The 7,095-nt window shown below is 33.8% G+C and overlaps 1 pseudogene; it reads right to left on the bottom strand.

The window, feature by feature from the left end:
• Positions 1–555: 555 nt before the first annotated feature.
• LOC149176594 (large ribosomal subunit protein uL2-like) lies at positions 556–6,550 on the bottom strand (annotated as a pseudogene).
• Between the last annotated feature and the right edge of the window lie 545 nt (positions 6,551–7,095).

Here is a 7,095-nt window from a genome sequence, read left to right as displayed (position 1 = left end):
ATCAATTGTTTCAAGTGTGGCTACTGAAGACAAATTTCTGAAATACTTTTAAAAATTAACATACAACTAATTTATAAAAGCAAGTCATTTCATTGTCAATCAAATGTCAAACAAGATAGCAATTCAAGCGATAACCCGTAATGACAATCCAAAATTGATAAGGTGTATTGGACAAATGTTCAAAACAAATGTTCAAAACTCATTTTGAACATCCTAATCCTACAGACTACTTGTCTAAAGTGACTGAAAATGTTATCTGGCTTGGGAAACTTGGAATGTTAATGATATAACGTGACCAAAAGATAAATAATTAAAAATGGATGTCAAAACTAGCACAAACAGTGAATGATAAACAAAATGAAATAGGGGAAATTTTGCATAATCGTTCAAGGAGACTATCATCCGCTTCCATACTTAATGGTTCCCAAGACTAAGCAAGTCATTCAACAAATGTCCACATCCTCGTATCCACAATAGAATTCATTAGATACATTATGACAAAATAAAACACCAAAATAAGACAATGAAATCCTTGCAAATAGAAATGAACTAAGATTAGTTATCCATCTTTGCAGTTGTTGATGTAGCTTGTCCACATAGACGACTAGTTCTTCTAGTAGCAATAAGCCCAACATTTTTCCCTCGTGGTGCATCCCAACATATAGTACTAGCATGACCAATACGTTGATGATTACCTCCACCATGAGGATGCTTAAATCGATTCATCACCACACCACAAACCTTGGGCCAACAGTTTCTTTTGACCTTATATTTGTTGTATGCATTGTGAGCCTTAAGCATTGGTTTTTCTGTTCTTCCACCTCCATCAACTTGACCAATCGTAGCTCTACAACCACTTGGCACAATATTCTTAGCTCCAGAGGGAAGTTCACCCTAAAAAATGAGACAATTAGAGTTATCCTTCCAGTCATATAACAAAATTGAAATTCAACATAGAATCAAGATTCAACATACAATATGAAAATAAGGCCCCAATTGACATTTAAAGTGTGATTAACATGTTTCCTATAAATTTTAAGAGGCATTCAAATAATTATTTTTTCTTTCTAATATTCCCATTCAGATAACATAGATCTATGGAATCATGATAAAAGTTAAGCACTCCCACTCCTCGCTCTCATGTTTCCACTACAAAATATTCTAGTTTAAAGTCATTTAAATAAATATGTTAATGTTGATTATGTTGTTTTTGCTATGCATGGTGTTATAAGCTAGACAAAGCACCACATGAGATCATGTTCTCTTATTTTGAACTCCATTTTTCTAAAAGCAACCTTGCATATCTGTTATTCATAAAGATTATGGGCGTGCCACTTCCAATAAGGTTATGTAAGCTGATTCGTCTATTAGTCATGTAAATGTTCTTCTAACTGGTTAAATGTATATGTGTAAAGCTAAGATAGGGCTTCATTTTACCTTTTCCTATGGCTCGTTTTTCCTTGCAGTGTTTACTCCACGATCTATTTGAAAAAATAATATGTATCAACATATTTGTGGAGTCAATTCTTGGCTATGTGGCTGACTAGTCATAATCTAATCCATCAAATTCACCCAAGGATTGTTCTTGGCCCCATCCAGATGAAATGGTTCCTTGCAGAGTAAAATAGCCCACAAGGAGCACATGTCAAAAGGAGGATTCAAATCTAGGTGGAGAGGATAACTTCTAAACATCCTAGCTAAAGATTGTTAACTTCTTTGAAGCTTGTGATTATGATTTCATTGACAGAAAACATGTTACATTATCCATAAAAAAAAAGCAAAACCAAAGACAAACAGATAAACAATGTAAAACTTAACTCCAAAATAGAAAGTTTCTTTTGAAACCTGACATATTTCATGTAAACTTGGTAAAATAAAGTCAACAATTTGTTCAATTTTTAAATCATGCTATAATTTCTTCTTCTTAATTTGTTGTTATTCATTCTAATTATAGGGTAGGACACCATGTATTGGACTTGTATTTTTCCCAAGTTATATTTGGTTTCTTCCACTAAACACACTTTACTTGTTTATGATGGTTATATTTGACCTTATTTTAGATAATGACTCAGTTTATATGAATTCTTCTTATTTAACATTTTTTATTCCTTACACTTTTGACTCTCTCCCTATAGAGAAACCATATCTACTTTTGCTATATTCCATAAGATACTTATGAAGAGGTTCTTTGACTCCTTAAGAGTTCTTTGTTTATGTCTAGGATTCTCAACCATGAGGCCAATACCCTTCTCTAGGGTTTTCATGCATCATTATGGTTTGAGTGCTTGGGGTTATTTTAATTGATTTAATAGAGCCTCCATATCGATAAGCTTCCAAACTAGCTTTCCAAAGCTTCTCCTTATTACAATTCCTAAGTATTTGTATTAATAAAGATTACAACCAATTAGCTAAATAATTATGTCTCTAAGATTATTCTTAATTTTAGCTCACTTTTAACTTAGGGTTTGTTCCTACAATAGAAATTTGTCACTTACTGTCTTTATAAAATGACCCTAATTCCTTACTTCTTTTGGAAATTATCAGTACTTAAGAACTTTTTTGTAAAGTGATATTGACCCTACTGTTAAAATCTTTTCTCATTTAAATTATTACAGAACTTTTTTCTTTCCTTAGTGGGATTCTTGGCATTTTATCATTGTATATTAGGTTGGAGACATTGTATATATTTCATGCAATACGAAAGAAAATTTGTGCGATGTTTCTTACAATACATGCCCTTATGCATGATCGAATGCCATATTACTCGTTTCTTTTCTTTTTAAATTATCAACCCGTTATAATCGTTTCCTCTTCTTAGTAGTAACAAATATGGGTAATATGTGGTAATGCATCTCTTTGGATATTTTGTACTATTTATTTTTCATGTTCTGTTATCTATATTGTTATTCATTAAATCTTTGCGCTCTAGAATATTTATTTATCTAAAGAGATATTTTAGACTTGTTTAGAACATGTATTTATATTTAATTATTAAGTTCATTTTAAAAAAGGGAAAGCTCACTGGTAAATTTTCAAGGGCGAAAATAATTGAAAAAAGAAAAATGATCGCCTGGAAACGTAAAAAAGAGAAAAATGATAATATATTATTTTGATAGAATCAAACATAAGACATAATATAATACAAAAATAGTTGTTGTACCTATTGCTAGCTTTTTTGTTGTCACTGTTTTCTAGCAAAACGACTGATGGAATGATGGGTAGATATGGCTACACAGGCAACAGAATCATGGGCGGTAGAGATAGATAGTCGAGCTTTAGTCGACATAGTTTACAGGGAGCCACGGGCAGAAGTGGAGGCATCAACTATACAGGAACCACTAGATAAAAGGCATCGTTGAAGGCAGAGGTATCAATTGCTTATCTGTTTTTGAATTCTTGGACATAAATATCTTAAACCACGTTTTCATCAAATATATCAGCATAAAGTTTTTATAAAAGAGCCCTGAAAAGTAGATGAATACCATAACAATTTTTTTATAAAATATATCAAAATTTAAGATAATATAAAAATATCACAAAAAACCGTTAAAAGGTTGAAGACTCAAAAGAAAATTTAGTTCATGCGTATTGTGTCAAAGAAATTCATAAGTATACCAAAAGTTAAACTAATTTAATAGATTTCCAGAAATACTCTGAAAAATTAGAAAGCAATGGATTGTGAAATTTAAAGAATTCATCAAAACCGAGAAGTACGCCCAATAATATGAGAAATCACGAATGTAATGATTATTATTTTCCTGAAATCGAATGTACTTGAAATTCCCTAGCCAAACCTTCTTCAGTCAATCATAGATGCACGGCACAAACATTGTGATCCATTGGCAAACCATAGCACCTGTACACAATTTCTGAATCCCTGTGGTGGAACACGTCTACGCATCATTGACACTCTTTTACCACTTAGAACTGCAAAAATGTTGGTTAAAAATTTATTCCTTAAAAGAAAGGAATTATAATGTTCGATTAAATTTAAATTGAATTTAAGTTAAATAAGAAATAAAATGGGAAAACTTTAAGATTATATGACCCTTCAATCAATGAGATGCCGGATAAATTGGTGCTTTCTGGTCAACTTTCTGATAGGGTTTTCAATTAGAAGCCCTGTTCTAATTTAAAGAGGGAAGGTTCACCCTGTTAGTGCTTTTAGAAGCCCAGAGGTTTTGACAACTCATATTCTGTTAACATTTCCATGTCTTGGAATCTTTCTAGGCTTGGAAGTTATCTATGTCCTTCCAAATCCACTGAGTTTTTTTTTGGGTTTGCGTGGCTGAAAGTTTGACAAATTCCCTTTACCTAAAGCTTCGATAATCCTTCCTCATCCTTTTGGGCATTTGAACTCCATATGGTCATGCTCACAAAATTCGCTAATACTGCAGTTTATGAGGATGCCTATTTTCTCTGATGAAAAGAGTAATTCTTGAGGATAGGCTTTCTTTGTTTAGATAAATGTTTGCACATATCTAGAAAAGGAATTCAACTTGTGTTCCATCATTATCCTAGTTGGCTTAATAAAGCCAACTGGCTATAAGAACATCATCCTTACAATTCGCAAGTTCTAAGGAAAGGGTGGTAGTACAATCTGATTCAGACTGGAGTGTTTATGGGTACATCCAATTTTGGGTCAAGTATCCAATCCTGCATGAAGAGTCCTGCCCTACCGAGGTCCTTTTGCCATGTTATATTTGATAAGGATGCAAAAATCGTTAAGACAACAAATATTTCCTGAAAGGGAAAGCTTGATCTCCCTGGCTTTTGAGCTTAAACAATGTCTTTAGTAATTTGAACCTCGCCTAGCCTCTGAGAGCTTAAAATAATATATGTTCTGAAATTTGAAACCGAGGTGTTCCAATCTGATCCCAACTAGAGAGCGTATGGACAGATCATTCTCGGATCAAACCCAATGATCCAATAATAAAACGAGAGCCCGTCCTTACAGAGGAACCACGAACCTTTGAAATCCATTTTGAGAGGCATGTGGAAGTTTTTCATCCATAAATTTGGCCAATAAGGGAAATCAGAACCCCTCCCTATAGCTTCCAAGTTATGGTTTTGCAAAACCGCTGAGGTATTTTCCGATGGTAAATACACATACTTCCCTTCCCTCGGTCTAGATAAGGGTTCATCTATATGCTTAATACTGATACAAATTTTTGACACCTGTATTGATTCCTTAAAACTACAGACCTTTGAAAATCCATTTTGAAAAGAATGTAGAAATTTTTAATCCATAAAGTTGTCTCATTTTGAGAAGGATGTAGAAATTTCTAATACATAAATTTGCCCAGTAGAAAAATTTGAGCCCCTCCCGATAGCTTCCAATTATGTTTTTGCAAAGCCGCTGAGTTATTTTCGGAGGGGAAATACCCATACTTGCTTCGGTCTAGATAAGGACTCATCTATTTGCATAAGATTAATATAGATTTCTGGCGCCTGTGTTGATTTCTTGAAAAAATAGACCTAGATGGGACCTGGCCTAGGATTCCTGTCAGCATTGGTTAAAATAAAATCCATCAGCCCCTCCCCCGATTCAGCCTTAGTAAATATCCTCCTAAAAGATATGGGCAAATCCATCACACCGCCTCTCTTTTCTTCTACCACTGCACTGCCTCTGTCAGCAATTTATCAATTTAGTATCAAGATAAAGCTAGTGTCAACATTATTACGCACCTTGAAATATAGATCTATGTTTCTGACCTTCGATTTGCTCGTACATATTCTCGTACATACCTCCTTAATCCCAGATTCCACCTTCTTGTGCACTTTGTTACATTAATGGTCATACCACTGCTTACTATCGAACACTTCCCGAGTAATTGGTGGTTATAGATTTATGTATAATAGGATTGAAAAGGCGAAATGAATGGCCCTAACATGGTCTATTTTATCTGACAATAGGGTTTCTAGGGAAATATGCGTGGTCTATTCTATCCGAGAATAGTGTTTCTAGGATTTTCATTTTTTGAAATAGAATAGGGTTTTTAAGATTTTCATATAAAATTAAAAATGACGAACATATCCTTTAAAATAGAATACAATTTCTTGGATTTTCTTCTTTTAAATTAGAACAGGGCTCTAGAGGGAAGCTTCACCTTGGTAGTGCCGTTATCAATATTGTGGCTGACGATGATGGCTTAGTCTCCAGAAGCCCTAGCAAATGAAACCTGATCACCGACATTCTGTTCCATGTTGCAGAGAATGGCTCTCTCCTGAATAGATCTTAAGGGAAACAAGTTACCCACAGTCAAATTGGCTTCCTTTCAGCAGTAAAGAAACTGTCCCGTGTAAATACCTTCGGCCACTAATAAGAGCTCTTTCTGATGCTTGTAACGGAATGGGCGTCCGAAGGTCACCTTGCAGAGGGGAGCGCCGCGGCCAGGGTCGTGCATTACGTCCGTGAAAATTACCCTTATGTAGCCATTGTCCTCGCCATAGTCGAGACTTCCCAAATCTGCAGGTCCCTTCCTGGGATGGGTGTGGGATCTGAGCATGGAGCCTGCTCCTTTCTCTGTGCACGAATAGGGCGACCCATGTTTGCGAACCTGAGAAGATCACTACACACAGAGTTTGGATCTGTTGTGCCTCCAAAATAGGAAGTAACAGACATGGCTATACCACAACCTATCGGTTTACAGGAATAACTTATCGTGTGCCTGTAAGGAAGTTTAGTTAGAGAGTTTATGCTATCTCCACATGCTTAAACCCTTGAGCGCTAAAGCCAAAATAAATGACCGCCCGATAGGAAAATCTGAGTTGTGAAGTCAAAAAATTCAATGTGTAATGCAAATTAATTAAAATTTTAAATATATTTATATTAAAGAAATTTTATATATTTTTATATTTAATTTTTAATTATATATTAATTATTAAATTTAATAATTTAATTTTTTAATAGGTTTATATAAGGAGAAATTTTATATATTTTTAATATTTCAAATTTAGATTTTGCATTAAAGTTTTAAATTTTGAAAATAAAATAATTTTTTTGGAGGGAGTGAAATATGGTTTTTTTTGGTGAATTGTAATTTTAAAATTGTTTATATTTGTCAAAATTAATAGAAATTATTTAAATTTCAA

Source organism: Pinus tabuliformis, chromosome 4_1 (assembly GCF_031772625.1).
Source record: "Pinus tabuliformis cultivar Carrire ecotype Pingquan chromosome 4_1, CPIR1, whole genome shotgun sequence".
NCBI lineage: Eukaryota > Viridiplantae > Streptophyta > Pinopsida > Pinales > Pinaceae > Pinus > Pinus tabuliformis.
Note: the sequence above shows the minus strand (reverse complement) of the source record. Positions and strands in the feature narration are given on the sequence as shown.